The sequence below is a fragment of the Protopterus annectens genome, chromosome 8.part0 (genome assembly GCF_019279795.1).
Source record: "Protopterus annectens isolate FY-2018-M chromosome 8.part0, PAN1.0, whole genome shotgun sequence".
NCBI classification, from domain to species: domain Eukaryota; kingdom Metazoa; phylum Chordata; order Ceratodontiformes; family Protopteridae; genus Protopterus; species Protopterus annectens.
This window is the reverse complement of record NC_056741.1, coordinates 928,386,850-928,405,412: the sequence shown is the minus strand read 5'-3', so window position 1 is coordinate 928,405,412 and position 18,563 is coordinate 928,386,850.

The window sequence follows — 18,563 nt, the reverse complement described above, 5'->3', positions numbered from 1 at the left end:
TTTAGTTTAGCTCCTATTGTTTAAAATAACACTCAATTACAATATCTAGATAGATGTTGTGACCAAAACCTAAGCTTTCATCATTATATTTCTACCATTAAGTCTTCAACTCTCATTCTCGGGTAGAAAAGGATCTCCAACTCCTACCAAACCATAGCTAACAATATCTTTAGATTCATCTCTCTGCACCAAAAAGACAACATCACTGCAGTGGGCTTCAAAGGACAAAATTACTTCTAGTTAAACAGAGATGCACCCTATTCCTAGCCTTCCTCAACTATAAAATATTAAACCTGCAGACATTCTGTGCTATTGTCAACAGATTAACTAAAATGTACGTTACCTATAAATTAATATCACAGTCCAACAAAGCCCCTCATTACTTACCCTTAGGTGCAGAATTCATGGCACTGAGAATATTTCCCAGCCGTAACACTGACATATATGGGAATATCTACTACTAAAGATATGATAGCATTTATCCTACCAAGTCTTCATTAACCAGCTTACAAAACATTTGAATCATTAAGCTTCTTGTAAGTGATATACAATAGGCAGCATAAATTTCCCTAGGCACCTTTTCTCGATGTTATGTTCTTCTGCCCATGAAGTCTCCACTACCCACCACATTTTTTTCATGTTTGCATCTTCCTTTCACTGTACCTTCACTTTTTCTTGCATTCTGCCTTTGCTACCCATACAAGTAATTGCACAATATATATATATATATATATATATATATATATATATATATATATATATATATATAATATTTTCAGTGCATGCATTATTTTGAATCAGTTATGTAACCTGCATTACTGTTTAAATGCTATTGTTTTTCATTTGTTTTAGTTATATTTTTATTACAGCACTGATAACTTCGTTAGAAAACATTCTTCACTGTTCATCACTATGATTGGACTGGTTTGAAAATTCACTTTTGTTATCTTCTTTATAGTATATTCTCCTTGGTTGAGCCTGAAAATAGTCCATTCTTTTATATGGAGTTTTTGCTAATGACTGTTAGAATGAGATTATGGTGCAGCAAGCCCTTACACCAATCTGCGATCTCAGAGTTATTACATATAATTAGTAAGGGCTGCAGGGGGCTTTCACCCCTGCAAAATCATTACTTTTAGTTTGTGCCATTTTTGATCATTTAGATTCACTCTAAAGTGCTTGCTCTTTTTTGATTCACTCTTTTGATCATTCAGTATTTCTTGAGACAATCACAGACATATATCATGTGTTAAATGTCTTGATTGAATTATATAAACCTGGACTACATATGTATACATGTTTTGTTCTTATATGCAATAATGTTTCAGTTTTATTTTAAAAAATAATTATAATTTTAAGAGGTAGGGCTTACTCTTCACAGGCAAGGAAGAATGAGGAATTCATGGTTTTTTTTTTGGTTTGTTTTTTCTTCATTAAAATTTAGACTTTTGCTCAAATGTATTAAATATTTTCTGGAAGTTCAGATAATAAGATGTCTTTTGAAAAAAAATGTGTCACACTATTGGAAAATTCAAAATTTTTGTCAGAAAATATTTTTTTTCTCTTTGTGAGACTGTGGACCAGATTCAATGAAGCTCGCAAAAGCAATTTATGGACAACCCAGCATGCTGAAGTTAGAATTCAGCGCACCCGCTGTGGATGTGATTCCAAAAAAGCATGCTGAAGGCAGACCGACTACTTAAGTAATCAGTCTAGGATAATTAGGGATTCCACCAATGCCAGTCTGATTCCAAAAAAATAGCACATACAAACACAGCAGCTACATCAACTCCACTTCCAAAATTCTCTGAGCATACATTATAGACCCCAAGGATTTCAAGAGAATACTATGGACTAAGGTGAAATCCATAGCAAAACTAAAAAAAAAAAAAACATGTATAACAATGCAACCTGCTGTTAATATACTGCAACAAGCAGCAGTGACACAAGCCATACATGAGGATGTGGCTGTACATCCTAGAAGGCAGAACAAGGCTGCAGCTTAACCAGTTGTCAGACCAGGAGATAATTGATAGATACCATCTAGACAGACAAATGGTGCAGGCTGTCTGTAACGTGTGCCTCACACATGTCTGTGCAGACCCAGTGAGAAAACCCCATCCCCCTGGAAAGCAAAGTGTGTCTCACCCTGGGTATACTCACATCTGGGACATTCCAGATACAAATGAGGGATACTATGGGAGTATCACAGACAGCTGCCAGTTGTATCCTGACCAAATATGTTGAAGCAACATGCAGCAAGGTGGATGACTACCTACACTTCCCATCCACACCCATGGAGTGCAGAACTGTAATGCACCAGTTCTACAACATCACAAACTTCCCCCATGTATCACAGCACAGTGGTATTGAAATAATTTGTGTAGTATACTGCTGGACACATTCTAACACAGTCTTGGTTGACCTTGTTGATGTCTTACACCACATTTCCACCTCCCATGACCATGTACAGACACATCCTAGCCTGGCTGCTCCACAGAGGATATGGATGGGAATATGACACCATGTTCAGATGAAGGACCATGAATTCCATTTGAAGGCCTTGTGACTGGTGGGACTTTAGCAGATATGCCAGCAGTTGACATCTATGCAGGTTTCACCATGGACAGGGATTTCTGATGGCCAATAGGTTCACAGGTAAGTACTAGGCTATCTGCCCAAGGGCATCTATAAGCCTAGCCAGAATGTGTTGGCTTTTGCTGCCCCCTTAGATTAGTTCCCTGTGCCTCTGTCCAGTAGACCCATTGGTTCCCTGTGCCTCTGTGCAGCAGAGCCACTGCAGTGATCTCCGGGGTAAATTTTCTGTTTCCCATCCACTCGTCAAGGTTTCTCTTGAAGAGTGTTAGTGAGGGGCTCTGCCTAATGTAGATTGGAATCCTGTACCAAAGCATGGGGAGTCTCTGGGAGAGGAATCTATCCCTCCAGCATGTCCTATTTATTGTTGTGGTGAGGTTTAGATCCCTAGAGTGTGTGGCTCTTGGGGATTTGTTTTTTTTTTAGGTGGAACATGTCCATCAATTCTGGGTTGGACATGGTCTTGTATGTCAGCCAGAGATCACCTCTGAGTAAGCGGTATGCAACCAAGTACAGCTGGAGTTTCTTCAGTCGGGCTGCATAGGGCATCTGTTTGAGGCCAGTAATCCTCTTGGTGAGGTACTTCTGTGGTCTTTCCAGCTATTTCAGGTGTCTTGTAAGGTACAGCCCAAATGGGGCATTGTACTCTATGATGGGCATACCTCTCAACCTGGAAACATCAGAAATCTGGACAAGGGCCATGAAAAATAGGTACAAATCTGTACACTGATTAACATAAAATTTGCGTACATAATTACATAACCCTGCCCACTCCAGTGGAATTGTGGGATACCAACTTTCAAATTCAAACTAAAGAACAGAACCAAAATATGGCCCCAGAGTCCCCCTGCAGCCACTCCAATGTCCCATTACCTGGCTATTTTTGACCCATTTACCATAAACACTAATGCACATACTGCTTTACTTCTACAATGAATATTTGGATTTTATTTTTACATTTTATAGCACAATGCAGAAGCACTAACAGATATGTTAAACAAAGCAATACTGTCTCACAATGAAAATAGACTTAGCATTAAAACTTCCCTGCCCTTGAAACTCACATTAACTGAAACAGTTTTGAAACCCACACCACATCCAAAGAAAATGCATCTGGCCAGTGGAGGATAAAGATTACCTTTGGGTTGTTTTCAAATCATAGGCCCCTTGCACACAAAACAAGAAACATACATGTGTTATTTGATAAACCTTCCTGACTTTATTAAATAATCTTCCTTGTATAATACAGCACACTTGTTAGACTTAGAGCGCATTTTAAATTTATTGTTTGAACATTTTTCCAGTAGGGAATGAAACAAAATGCATGAAACAATAATGACAAAACTGCCTATTTCAGAACATTTCCATCATAAAAGTCTTCTTACACACACACACACACACACACACACACACACACACACACACACACACACACACACACACACACAAAAAACTGCTGAACTGGAGTTATAAATAAATATTCCAGGAACCAGTATGAGAAAATGGATCAGGCTTATCTAGCAGAAACAGACAGTAAAACCAATGGTCTTGAAATGTTGTTGTATCCTGACACAAAAGACAAAACTCAGTAGTGTACTTAACGTCATTTTTTTAATTTGTATTGTTTACTTTATCACTGCTGTGAAAGCAGTTGGAAAATCATGCAGTACTCTGACAAACATAACACCTTGTCACCTGCTTGCCATTAACACATACAAAGTCTGCTACATAAATGAATATAAACAAGTCTCCAAAAATATTTTAAAATACTCACAATATCTTTATACTTAGAGAGTTAACAGTTAAAGCAAACAGCATTCCAGCACTACCAAAATCTTGCTTTCTACCTTCTGTATGGAACTGAAAAAATGCAATGCCAATAGCCATATCCTTTAGAAATTAATTTTATATTCTAATTTGTAATTTTATAATAACATTTACTGTAGAATATTAATTTGAAAACAGCAAACATGGATTGTGTCACACTGCTTATCTTCATGGCTTACCACAATTAAGTTGGCAGTGTCCTCTTACCTAAGACCAGTGGTTCTGCTGCCCTGCACAGCTTGTCTCAGACCTTCGTTATGAATGCACTAGAAGTTGAATTTGACTAGATGGGAAATAGTCCATTTATGTAACTTTGCCATGCTATATTACGAGATGTTTCTTTGTTCTATTTATACCAGACACACACAGACACACACACACATATATATATGTACATTCTCGTATACACACACACACACACACACACACACACACACACACACACACACACACACACCCTTCCTTTCTGACCATTTCCTTACGTCTCCCAGGAGCAGCGATAATCCGTTCGTTCCACCAGCCAGATACCATTCCTTGCAGTTCGAGTGATGATAAATCCTTTCCGTTCCATCATTCCTTGCTGTTCGGTGATAAATCCCTTCTGCCCAACCTTCTAAATAAAATAATTGAATTCCGTTCCACCAGAGCTTTCTAAATAAATCCATGCCTTACCGTTGAGAGCCTTCTAAATAAAATAAATCCATACTGTTCGACCGTTTCATTCCTTCCCACTCGCAAAGTGTTTTCACCATAAAATAAATCCTTCCTGCTTGCAATTGAACAACCCAGAAATACATGTGCAGTGAGCTCAATTCCAACAGACTGGTAGCCCTGATGAGCTGACGCCATTGTGTGCAATGACGTCAGCTCAAAGCATGAAAAATTTAAAAAAAAAGCGAAAAAAAATAACAAATAAAGGAAAGAAACGGAAATGAAGGGAAACTCAGGAATCATGGCACCCCATTATTTGGACCCCAAAACTCGGTAGAAAACAAGTAATTCGGGACATTTTGGAGGTATGATGATGGGTCTGATGAGTGATGAGTAGAGGGGCACAATAACCTCTTTTGTTCTAGATGTGAACCCTTTTGTGATTAGGTGAGCCACATAGACGGATTTTCTAACCACCTTGGCAATATGATTATCAAAGGAGAGATTACTATCTACTTGGGTCCCCAGATCTCTTATTACATTTTCTGTATTTAGTGGACTACCACATATGTGGTAGTTCACGGCTACTTTGTTTTTTCCAAAGGGAATGACCATGCACTTTTTGGCATTTAGCTTGAGGCCATGATTTTAACACCAGATATCCGTCTCAGTGAGGCCCTTGTGAAGGATGTCTGTATCAGCCAGATAGTCAATTATGGCCCCGGTTTTCAGTCGTCTGTGAACTTGGTCAGGCATAGTCTTCCTGTGCTTGCCTGTACCTCCGAGAAGTATATACCGAACAGAAGGGATCCCAGGACTGAGCCCTGGGGGACGCAACCTGTAACCGGTTTAGAGTCGGACCTAGAGCCTGCAGCTGTCACCATGTGGGTTCTATCCATGAGCCAACTGGCAACCCATCTCGTGATGTAGGGGTTTATGTTCAGGCTGGTGAGCTCCTGTATAATAACAGAATGGGGAATGGTGTCAAAAGCCTTTGCGAGGTCTAGGTAGGCCGTGTGGACCTCCTTTCCCTCGTCTAAAGCCTTGGTAACTGTCTCAAAGAAGTCCATCAGGTTGTTCTGTGGACAAGTGGCCTGTCTCTCACAGGTTGCAATCTTCTGTGCATAATCAAGGAATGCAGAATCCTGTATGAAGTATGACACTACTGCAATACCGAAAATACCAGGTTTCCCAATAACCATGCCACAGCTAGCACACTCTAATTCTAAGCAGCCAATGAAGACATAGTTTTACCATGTCTGTGCTGTTGTCCTTCATGCATGACATGTAGCTGGTGTGCCACATGATCTGTATCACAAGCAAGTGCATTGACATCTGAACGATGGCATAGCTGCATGCATTCAGTTGGCTGCAGCAGGAGGTGCACACTCTCTGACACTTGGCCATGCCCAACATCTGCTTGCCTACATCTGTGGTGATGCCCCGTGTCTGATTGTTGTGTCGATCTGCCAGCAGCAATGCTCCCAACTGCAGTGTATTGATCAACAGCCTCAGCCTGTTCAACATCCACTGTGTCATCATCCTCTGAATCCATTGACAACTGGACCTCCACATTTGAAGATACATCTGGTGCAATGTCTGTGTCAACTTCATGGATGGACTCTCCAAATAACTCAGTCTCCTCTGTGCCAGGGCCATACTACCATGCTGAGACACATCATAAACAACATCATGGTCAAGGAATGGGCTGCTGAATGATAAATACAGTTGACGTGCTACAAGATACAAAGACGCACATCAGACAATGTGCCTACAGCACATGATGTATGTCAAAGACATTTGCCATATATATTTCACTGTAATGTCACAAATAATACTGACTTCACTTGCAGTCTAATGTATGCATGTTTCACAGAATGTTCCTAACGTAACTACATAATCTATTAACATGGCCAACACGCATGACATATGCGATGCATAAAAACATAGGAATGCACCTGTCAAACACTCATGGGATGTTGTTATTGATCTACTGTGCTGAACTTCAACTAGTGTAGGAGAAAAAAAAGACATTATAGATCACATCATTCACAACATGTACCAGGTGAACACAATAAAAAAATACTGAAACTGTGACATACATATAGCACCCGTATGTGCACTTAAGGACTTCTGCTGTGTAGAGGTCATGGTTTGTGCTGTGGATCATGCAGTGAGAAATTAAAGAGAAATGTAGCACAGTCATGTAGTTATCAAAGCTTGGACTGACAACATCAGGTCTACTTCACATCACCTAAATCTCACTTGGCACTTCACCAAATCACCTAATTTTCAAAATACTGAAAACTCATTTGACTGAATCTCATTTCACCGAAAGCTTACAATGCTAAATTTCAAAAGACTAAATTTTAAACTATAGACATATACACTTACAACACTAGTGACTACCTCTTTCCAGAAGTTAAAAACTACTTACTTACCCTCTTAACAGAAACCAGACAATATAAAACCAAACTAGGTGATGGGGTACGCCCCCCACATCCTCCCCTAACTATATATAAATATATATACTAACTCCAAGATCACACTACAGTGAGGAAAAGGGCATATACCTTTAACTTGCCTTACAGTACTCTACACGCTGCTACTGCTGCTGGGAATGCACAACACATCCTCCATATTACATTAGATACTTCCCATAAAAATGTAAAGAGACATACCCACATTTATAAACACTACAACACTACCTTCTAGATGACTATCAGTATTCTGACAGTCAGCACTGTAAGTTACAGAAATTCTTTTTATCACAAACAAGTCATAGGTGAAGGGAAACCCACATCATGTCTATGGCTTACAATTCAGTGAAATGAGATTCAGTCAAATGAGTTTTCTGTATTTTAAAAATTAGGTGATTTGGTCTCAGTCAAATGGAATTTAGTTAAATTAGATTTAGGTGATGTGACGTAAACCCACAACATCACATATACAACACAGTAATGTGGGCTGCAAATACTTCTGTGATGTATGTTGCAACTGTATGCCAGAAAGGCCTGTATTGAGAAATATTGTCAAAGATGGTCTTTCTTCACTTGATAATGAGTGGCTTGCCTCTCCACTGGATGTACCTGTAGTGTTTGATGTTGTGGAAATGACAATGTAACAATAAACAACAGTGCCATTGCATGAGGTGTCGGCACAGCAATAGTAATGAGACATACACCTAATGTTCCCTGCTGTAGGCCCAAAGTAGATGGACCTGTGAATATTAATACAATAAACACTACAACTGCAGTTTGCACTGCTCTGTCTGTAACTCAGATCTACCAATACATATAATTATACTTACATTTATCATCCTCATTTTGTGTGGAAGTTTGCTCACAGCTCAACTCTGCTGCTGTAAATCAAATATAGGAATACATGAATGTGCATGATTAACCAATATGCAGTGAGTGTCAGAATACTCATCCCTGTACTGAACCTGGATACACACGTCTGTTCTCAGACCCCCACTTCAATCTCACCACCAGGGATTTGTTGGTCTACTCTTGCTCTATGCAGTGAGGCCAAAAAATGTGATGTTATCGGGGGGGGGGGGGTAGTTGTGGTCCACCACCAGTGGCATCCCTCAACCTCTCATAACATGTGACTGTTGGCTGCATGAAGAATCATATCTAAGCAGGGTCCTCTACAAGCCTCACGGAATTGGTTGTGTCCCCCAACTGCATTGATTGTGTTGGCGAGGTCTGTCCAGATTTAATTTCTCCAAACAGTATCACCTGCCCAGCCTAAGAGTGTCCTTCCATGTTGGCAGAGAGTATTAATTATGATTTCATTTTCCTGAGGAGAAAGTTGTCACCCCTAGGACAGTTGGCCATCTGAAAAACATTGATATGCACATGATAATATGCATGGATGAGCACATTTATGCATTTGATTCTGTGAACAGCATATGTCACATAAACTCTATTCATTCCTGTGCAAAAGATCTGTATAACACTGTCCGTGATAAAAACTAACATGACATGTAAAAAGTAACAACAATGCCTTCATACATAACATCCTAAAATCAACATAACTTATAATGTCCATACAGTTCATGATGACTGAGATCAGAACCCCTGATACTACATAGATGTTGAAAGGAGGGCCAAAGACAACAGCATCATGCCACCTGAGTCTGCTTGTATGTCCCATTAAAATACTAAATCAATTAACAATTAAAAACCTTATGGAATACCTCAGAATAACTCATGATCCAGAGATACTATAGATCCACAGTATATTGAGCCAGTAGTGATAACACCTTTATTAAGAAGCATCATTGAAGAATATCCATAGCAGCAAAAGCACATGGTTGAATACTTTTTTAGGTAGCATGATTTAAGAAATATCTGTAATATCAACACCACATACTAGACATGGATACTGTAGTATTCTGTAGGTTTCTATAGTTAGACCACAGAGTGAAAGGAATTACTAGTAAGAATTGTAGATAATCTGTAAACCCTCCTCCATATGCCGTTTTCATTTGGAGTGGAAGTCTGTCTATACAGCTACATATGGGGCTGAACTAAAATATTTAGAAGGACAGCACCTGTATACATACATTTCCAGACAACATGACTCCAGTAATTTCTATTAAACTTAACATTTTGAGTAAATGTTACCTTTTGAAATGATCATCTTTAACAGATTTATCAATTGCCTCTACAGCAATTCTACCAGATGCCAATGAGCCTCTCACTTAGAATCATAGAATCAAAGTGCACGTTGTGTGCACTCAACTTTAAGTACTATTTGCGCCATACATAATTAGTAAGATTCATTAAAATTCAAGTTTTTAGAGTCCCATTCATGCACACATCCATGTAAATTTCTGGTATGCGCCAAAACACCTAGGTGTACTGCATAAACATCCAATACGAATCGATAAATGGTATCATGTGTAGCACATGCCCATTATCTTCCATTAATCCTAGAACATGACATCAGTGCCATTTTTAAATACATTTTGATACATTTACTGATTGGACCGTTGCTAACTGTGAAATGAGTGGCACCTCAGTGAGCATTTCTCTGTGTTTCTCTTTTTTAGATTTAAAGAATTACAAATTGTGATGATGAATTTGAGGAGGCTGTGATGTGTCCCTGAGCCCAACTACACAAAGGAAGAGACAACACAGATGTTGACAGTCTTTGCTAGATTGGACGAAAGGATGAGAACCAGGCCCAGGAACTTCACTAAGATCAACATATGTCTCCAAGCCTGACTGCATGTCACTGCATGCACACAATGTACTGCATTATCAAAATCATTCCCTGTCAGAACCTATCAGAACATCTGCAGGGATATCCCCAAACACACCTTCTTGCTTGCTTACTTCTCCACACTCCTAGTCAAAGTTAACCCTTGCCAAAAGTATTTGGAATGGGGTCCCTCTGAAAGCTCTGACTTGAGTAGACTGCCCAGGCAAGCAGTGCTCCTCTTTAACCATTGTAGGCATCACAATGGTTAGGTCAGAGGCTGTGTCTCTCTTAGCAGTGCCCTCTTTCCCATCTACTAAAATAGGATATAACCCTTGTTGTCTCCAGACAACTTACTGCTGGCATTCTGTCATTCCCACTACTGGGTTTCCCACCTTTTGTTCTCAGTAGCAGGGGAAGGCATTAGTTCAGGTACATGGCCAGGACCAAGGATTACTGGTTGCATTTAAAACCTTTAATCCTTGGTCCTGGCCATGTACCTGAACTAATGCCTTCCCCTGCTACTGTTGGACTCTGTGGGGTGGTTTAAGCTGCCCCCCATGAGCTCCCTTTGACCCATGTGCAGCACAAGGTATCCCTTTCTTGTGCAGTGATGCCCTGCTTCTTAGGTATAGGTCTCCCTTTCCCCAACTCACCTGCCATCCTGCATTCCCTATCTGCCAACAAGATTCTCATGTCCTCAGGCAAAGTGCTAAGGGCTTGTTCCCTCACCAAGAGGTCTGCTAGCCCTTCAAAGGTGGCGGCCTGACACCCACTCACCCATCTATGAAAATAAGTGCCTAACTCAGCAATATATTCACACACACTTTCATCTGCCTTGTGTCTATGCTCATGAAACTTTTTCTATTAGCTTCAGGTGTTAATTTAAAACACTCTAAGAAACAATTTTTATTAGTATTATAATTTAAGCAATCAGTTTCAGACAATTTAGAAATAGCAGTTACAACTTTATCATGGAGTAAGGGGTCAGGAACCGTACGCAGAGTCCTTGGTCAACATTATACTGTTTACATACCCTTTCAAATATATGAATAAAACTATCACCCTCTGTAAATTGTGGAATAAATTTGCTGACCTTTGTTGCTTCTGGGGGTTCAGTTACTCCCTTCCCCATTACCTCCCATGACCCTGGTGAAGAGTCAGCATCTCCTTTTCATTTGCCTCTGACTCTCATTTTCCTCAGCTTCCAGATGTTTCAGTCTCTCTGCTGATTTTGCTTTAACCTCAACCTCCAAATGCTGCAGTCTCTATGATGATTTTATTTTCAAACATTTGGCCTCCAGTACATGTCACTTTAACTTGATGGATTTTTAAGTCCTCTGTGGAAAGGTTGAACTGTCCATTTTCTGAGAGCTGTACATCCCTGAGGCCAGTCTGTTTGTTCTTCTGGTTGCTGGTCTGTGATGCAGCTGTGACTAAGACTGCAATCATTTTTGCTATAGTCATGTTGGCATGCACCAATCCTTTGTCTTGGCACATCTCAGCCAACTGGCTCCTTGTCAGCTTGCCGCACTCCTCTGCTGACATCCTTAACTGCTCTCCCTGACTAACTAAGCTAACAAAAAAAATAAAACTATTGTGATATGAAACTCAGAATGTTCACTGTGTGGCTAATTAAGAGTTCAAACTCTTTCTTTAGTGACCACTGTTTACAGGCTACAAGAATTGAATATCCAAACCACTGAATCCCAATATGTGGATATCCCACCTCTGCCAACCAGTAAATGTGACAACCTCCCACTGGACCTGTAATCAAGGATCCTCAATCCTCACAACTGGCAACAGTGGAGGAAGTACACTGAGAGGGTGACAAGGTGTGCACACACAGTATTTCCATATGCAGCTCTCTGCATCAAGTGCAATTTCCATTAATAGCACACAGAGACCACAGTCTGTCTGGGCCTGATTTCTCCCTCTTTCTCCAGATCCCCAATAAGACTCCCACTGGCACAGCTATAGTGTTGAGATCTCAGCTGAGTGACCAAACCAAGACCTCCAGCATCCTCTCTGTCCAAAAGGTGCTTCATGTCCCTGCCAAAGTAGCTGACACACACACTTCTTGAGGTTTGATTTACACACACACACACACACACACACACACACACACACACACACACACACACACGCACACCTGGGAAAGGCTGGCACAGGTTTACTAGCTATGCCCCCTTCTGCCCAGACTATAAGTTAGTTTCCCCTGCCAACTGTCACTCCTTATTCGCTACTTTAAGGCCCTTAACAAAGGGTATCCAATTTTACTGTGTAATGTTGCTGTTAATACAAACGGTAGTTTGACCAAGAGCAAGACTTATTACGAGTGGCCCACAGCGCCACCAAATAAATATGCAAGTACTCTCAGAACTTAAATATGTTTCACAAATATCAGCCACAATGAAAGGTTTAGATATATTTAATAATAAATAATAAAAGAACAAGAAATACTCAATATATAATCACAATAACATCAGAGTTCAAAATCACAGGAAATATTTAAAACAACATTACAGGACAGTCTCAAATAAAGAAAGAAAAACATCTAAATTAAGCTTTGCTATATTCCTGACTGTATCTAAGAGAATCACTATACCCTAGTAACTTACTTAATTAGAGCAGCAAGGCAGTTGTGGTGAGTGGATCTTGATGTTGTCAGGTCAAAGGCAGAATACAAAATACTCTCTCTCTCAGAGAGATCTTAAATTAATATCTCAAATATTACTGCTGTGATAGCTTGCAGAATGACATCCTTTCTTGTCATCTGACTCTGTCCCAGGTTAAAACCCCCACTGATGCAGCTAGAAGAATTTAGCATCTACCTATGAAAATACATGCACTAGGGCTTTTCCTCAGATATTGGTACTTGCTGGAAGTCATAAAACATACAGAAAGTTCCCTAGTTCTAGACATTGTGTCTGTTACTGCCCTGAAACCGAAATATCACATCTTTTTTATTGTGTGGTCATAAAGTAATGTAATTTCAGCTATTTTTCTGAAGTTAACTTCTTGTATTCCAGTTTCCACTATTAAAATACATACATCTAAGCAGTTACAACAGTGCAGGTGCATTTCTATTCTATTCCATGAGGGCATGCTGTGGTTATGTTTTAAGCACTTTGCAAAAACCTTTTCAACACATACTTCTGTACCAGCAGTTTGATATACACCTGCCATACAGATCTAATACATTTGTAATACAAGTATCTTATATGAATCATGTTGATATTCACAAATGACATATAATTATTTACAAAATTCTGGATAGCTGGGCTGGCAGTATCTCCTTTTGTTATACTTCTATATAAATCATCTTAATATTCATAAATGACATATACTTATTTACAAAATTCCAGCTAGCTGTGCCAGCAGTACCTCCTTTGTTACCAAAGTCACCCACTATTATGTGGGCAAACACTGGACTTTGATTCTGCAGTTCACTGATTGATTGGTGAAGTATTGCCAGTGCCTCATTGATGTTGGCACTGGGAGGAATATATACAGCTGTGATGCTCACACCATTAAACTCCCTTGGCAGGTAGAAGGCTTTACATCTTAGCGGCAAGAACTCAATATTTTCAGAGCAGTGAGTGGTAACTGCCTCACAGCTGGTACTCCATCTGTTATTTATGTAGATAGACAACTCCTCCTCGCTATTTACCACTGAGCATCTGATTCCTGTTAGCTGTAAATAATGTCAGCCCTTCCACATGCACCGCACTATACTGTAGTTTAACCATGTCTCTGTGAACGTGACCATGCAGCTGTGTCTCACCTTGCTTTTGTAGTTATATCTAGCCTTATGTCATCCATCTGGTTATCCAGGGAGTGAACATTAGCCAGTAACATAGATGAAGTGCAGGCCTGTGTGGGTTGCTCTTTAGCCTGGCATATAAACCAGTTCTAGTTCCTCTTTTTCTCAGTTTTTCACATCTTTTCCTTCTTCTCCTCATTTTACATGTTTTAGAAGTTAGATTTGTTTGAGCAAGACATTTTGGACAATGATTAAGTATAATCCCTTGTTCTTGGAGTTCATGGAATTCCTGGATTGTAGTAGGCCTGTCAGGCCTAGTAGACAACAGCTAATTAAACTTGCAGCACTGCGAGTTTGAAGATCGAATTTCTAGCAGTTTCTCTACTATAACTTAGTTTACCTTCTGTATTTTCCCTTGATTTTGGATTTTTTGTTCTTTCAGATGTAAAACAAGACAGACAGTGCACATTTCCCTGTCAAGCCGAAGCAGCCACAGCCACATAGGGTGACGCCTTTTTTTTTTAGATAGTGTGGCAGACATACTTCTCAATAGTACAGACTTTCACAGAATGCCCAGATTTTTGCCTAATATTTTTGGTCCATTTTTCATAAATTTGTGTTTTTCTAGCATTTGAGTTTCAGACTTCATAGCCTTTAGGAAATTCATGCTAATGCAAAACCATTTATCCTCTCTACTTTCTAAGTTTATAAGAACAATATTTAAAAAAAATCCCTATTTCTGGGCCTTTGTCCCCTTTTTATTTATGGCTTTGTCCAGATTTCTTCCTCTATGAGGTTGAGAGGTATGCTGGCAAACCCCACTCTGTCATTAACAAATGCCTGCAATTCCACAATAAATAACACCTGTGGATGGCAGCCAGGACTGATTTGCCATGTAAACAGATGGGGCAGTGATAGAAGTAACTATTTATACAGCTGTCCGACTAAAAAAAAAATATTGTATTTTTGGCTGTTGTTAAACTTGCTGAAAGACAATGTCATATCATTTTACCCCACAAGACTGAAGGCATGTGGCAAAAAAAAAGAATGACTATCTGAAGACATTAAGTTTGTAGAAATGACGTTTTCTTAAACTGAAATGATGAAATTGGAAGTAGGGACTTAAAAGATTCATCTTTTGAATGGTGAATACTCAAGTTCAAGTGAACAAATCCATAGTGCTCAGAATGCTGCAATATACCAGTCAAAGAGAACAGTGGCTTAAAGAGGGCATTGGTGATTTGTCTGAGTTTTCCTTGTGTTCTCACTGGATACTGGGGAGCCCTCTTTTCCTGCTCTATGAGAATAGGACCTTGGTCCTATGACTGCTGGAGAATATATTTCAAATAAATGAAGCACTAGCTTGTTAATCTCTTCTAAATTTTTTGCCCAGTCTATTCCACATTTTGTATGCAAAGATGTATGTGTTACTTTGGATGTGAAACCTCCAAGTGCATGAATATATAATACTCATTATTGAGTTGTTGTAACCTTTAAAAATGCAACAGAAAAAGATGAATAAGACAGTATTTAATGTTAGTGATTAATTTTCTTGAGTAAATTGCAATTGTACCTATAAAGGTGCCTGTTGGTTTTGCTCAATTTACAAGCATGTGTGTTAACATGTACTTAAAAATGATAGTTCTACTTTTTTTCTTAACGGGGTTATCTGTCAGGTAGATACATATGTATAATATACTTCTGAAAAGTTAGAAGTAACATCCATATGTGTTCATTGGTGCTTGAGAGTAACACATCAATTGAACAATATCTGTGTCTCTTTCCCATATCTATGTACAGGTGTCATTATTTGTCTGGTATATCATCCAAAAAGGCTTCTATTATAGTAATGTCTTAACTTGCATCTGGAAGCAAAAACGTCATCAGCGTCGTCATCATCATCATCTTCATAGAAAGAAAAACAATAAACCAAAAAGACCAACCAGCTCACAGAGTAATACGTTTATTTGATAAACTGCAACACTGCAAAGCTTTTGAGTATAAAACTCTTTCTCAATGCAAAAGTTTAAAACATTAGTCCGGCATTTATATAACAATTTAAAATCACAACCAGCCTACCAGTTGAAACTAATTAGTTCAGCAAAAGTCAACCTTTAATCACCAATAAAATGACATGGCATAAAAAACAATTAAGAACACTATAAAAATTCTCATACAGCATTAGATAGAATGTTTTAACTTAAGTATAGGCTTAAAACTATTTATCATATTTAAACCAGGTGGGGCATCTGCCCTAAAATAATTTATCCATCTGTATTCCACTACTTCTGTAACAGTAACAATATCCCCACCCCTATGATTCAAGTCTGTCTTTTGTAGCACTCTAAACTTAAAGCCTTCTAGATATCTCCTACCCAGCTTTACTGATTGTTTAGGCACTGAGTCAGATAGCCAGCAGCCAGACCCCTACCTGTCCTTGTACCTGCGGTGTATTCCCCCCTCCCTGACTTATCTGTCGGAGCCACCTCTAGCTACCATTTGCTTCTATCTTATCCTGTATTCTGCTCCTTGACCACTAGAGGGCACTGTTTGCCTACCTATTTGCTATTTCCTTTCCTCTGGTTTCTCCTAATTTAATAATACTACTCCCCTACCGGATTTCCCCTTTTTCTCATCGTACCTCTTGCCCATGTACTAATCTCCTCTCTCACTCTCTTTAAGATCTCCTCTCTATCCTTTTCACCTTTCTTTTTCTTTCCCTTACCACTCTATCATCTTATCCTTCATCCTATCCCCCCCTTTTTTCTGTCATTGAACTACAGACGTCACTCAATACTTACCTGGCTACTGCATCTGTCTCTGGCTTTCCTTCTCCCCTCTGATTGACTCCAGGAAATCTGTTACTTACCTGCTCTAACCCACTCCGTTCGCACTTCGGGCTCACTCCGCTCCACTACCCTACCCCCAATTCCCACCCACCCCAGTGGTCCTAACTATATACCTCCTTTACCACTCCCCTTCCTGTTTCTTTCCCTTATCTAAACTCCCTACCACACTTCTACCACACCCCCCTCATCTGCAACTTCCTTTCTTAACTATTCTTAGGATTACTTCCAACACTTGTTCCTTCCTCACCCTACCTTAAAACACCACACAGTGTAGAAACGTTTTCTTCCTCCTCCATTTACTCTTTTTTTATTAACCCTTATCTCACCCATTCCACCACACTTCTTTACTTCCATTCCCGCATCTCTTCCATACATACACACTAAACTCTCCTCTCCCTCCTCCTTCCTTTTACTTCCATACCACTCTCCACCCCCTTCCCACATGCCTCCACATTCCATCTCTCTTTCCACTGATTCTTACCATTTTTTCTTTTAACCTAATGGATCCAACACAGAAATTAATTTCTACTCATACTCTACTCTTAACTGCAACTCTTGTAGCTCTCACTATACCTTACACACTAACCTCCCTTGAACACTATCCCAACCAACAAACTCTCCCTAATTCTCTAAGACATACTCTACAACATAGTAATATAACCTGTACCTCTACGTACCTACTTTCTAAGTTTCATAGACCTACCCACTTAACCTACCTCCACGTCAAACAGTCCATTTTCACTAACTACAAAATTCTAAAATGTATCCAATTTCCTCAAAAACACCCTCTGTTAGCCGGAAATATTCATCCTAATGCCGGTCCCAATACTCATATACACAATCTCCTAAATAACTCCACACCTAATCACACCATTACAAATAGACCATCTAACTCACTCCTGATAGTGCACCTTAACATCTGTAGCATTAACAACAAAACTACCTACCTTCATGCACTCTTACAAGTTTATTCCTTTGACATTCTCTGCATAACAGAGACATGGCTAAAACCCACTACCCCTGAACAGGTAATTATTTCTCCAGGATTCAATATCCTAAGAAATGACCGTAAAACCAAAAAAGGCGGTGGAGTAGCCATTTTGTACAAAACAGGACTCCAGGTTAGCACCTTTGACATGCACCTTCCACCAACTAACAATGCAGAAATCCTAACTGCCAAGCTAGAAGTTAACAACTCCAAATCCATCTATGTTATTTGTATATATCTTCCTCCAGGAAATAATATAAATACACTTGAAAACATACTCTATCACCTCTCCTCACACCTGCCTCAAGAAACCATTATTCAAGGAGACTTTAATATAGACTGGATAACTTGCTTTTTACACAATCCTACCAATCACATAAATCTACATGGTTTCTCTCAAATAATTACCACTCCTACCAGAATCCATAAACCAAGGAATAAAGCTACCACCTTAGACTGGATCCTTCTCAATAGCCATCTTACTACCTATAAACCAGGAATCCTTCCTGACGATATTAGTGACCACATGATAACCTATGTTATTAGGCAGAAAACACATTGTCCTAATTTCCATAATATTATAACCTGCCGCTCCAAAAAATTCTTCAATCCCCAATCCTTCCAAAATGAACTCAAAGGATGTGATTGGTCTCCTATGCTAAACCTCCAACTAGAT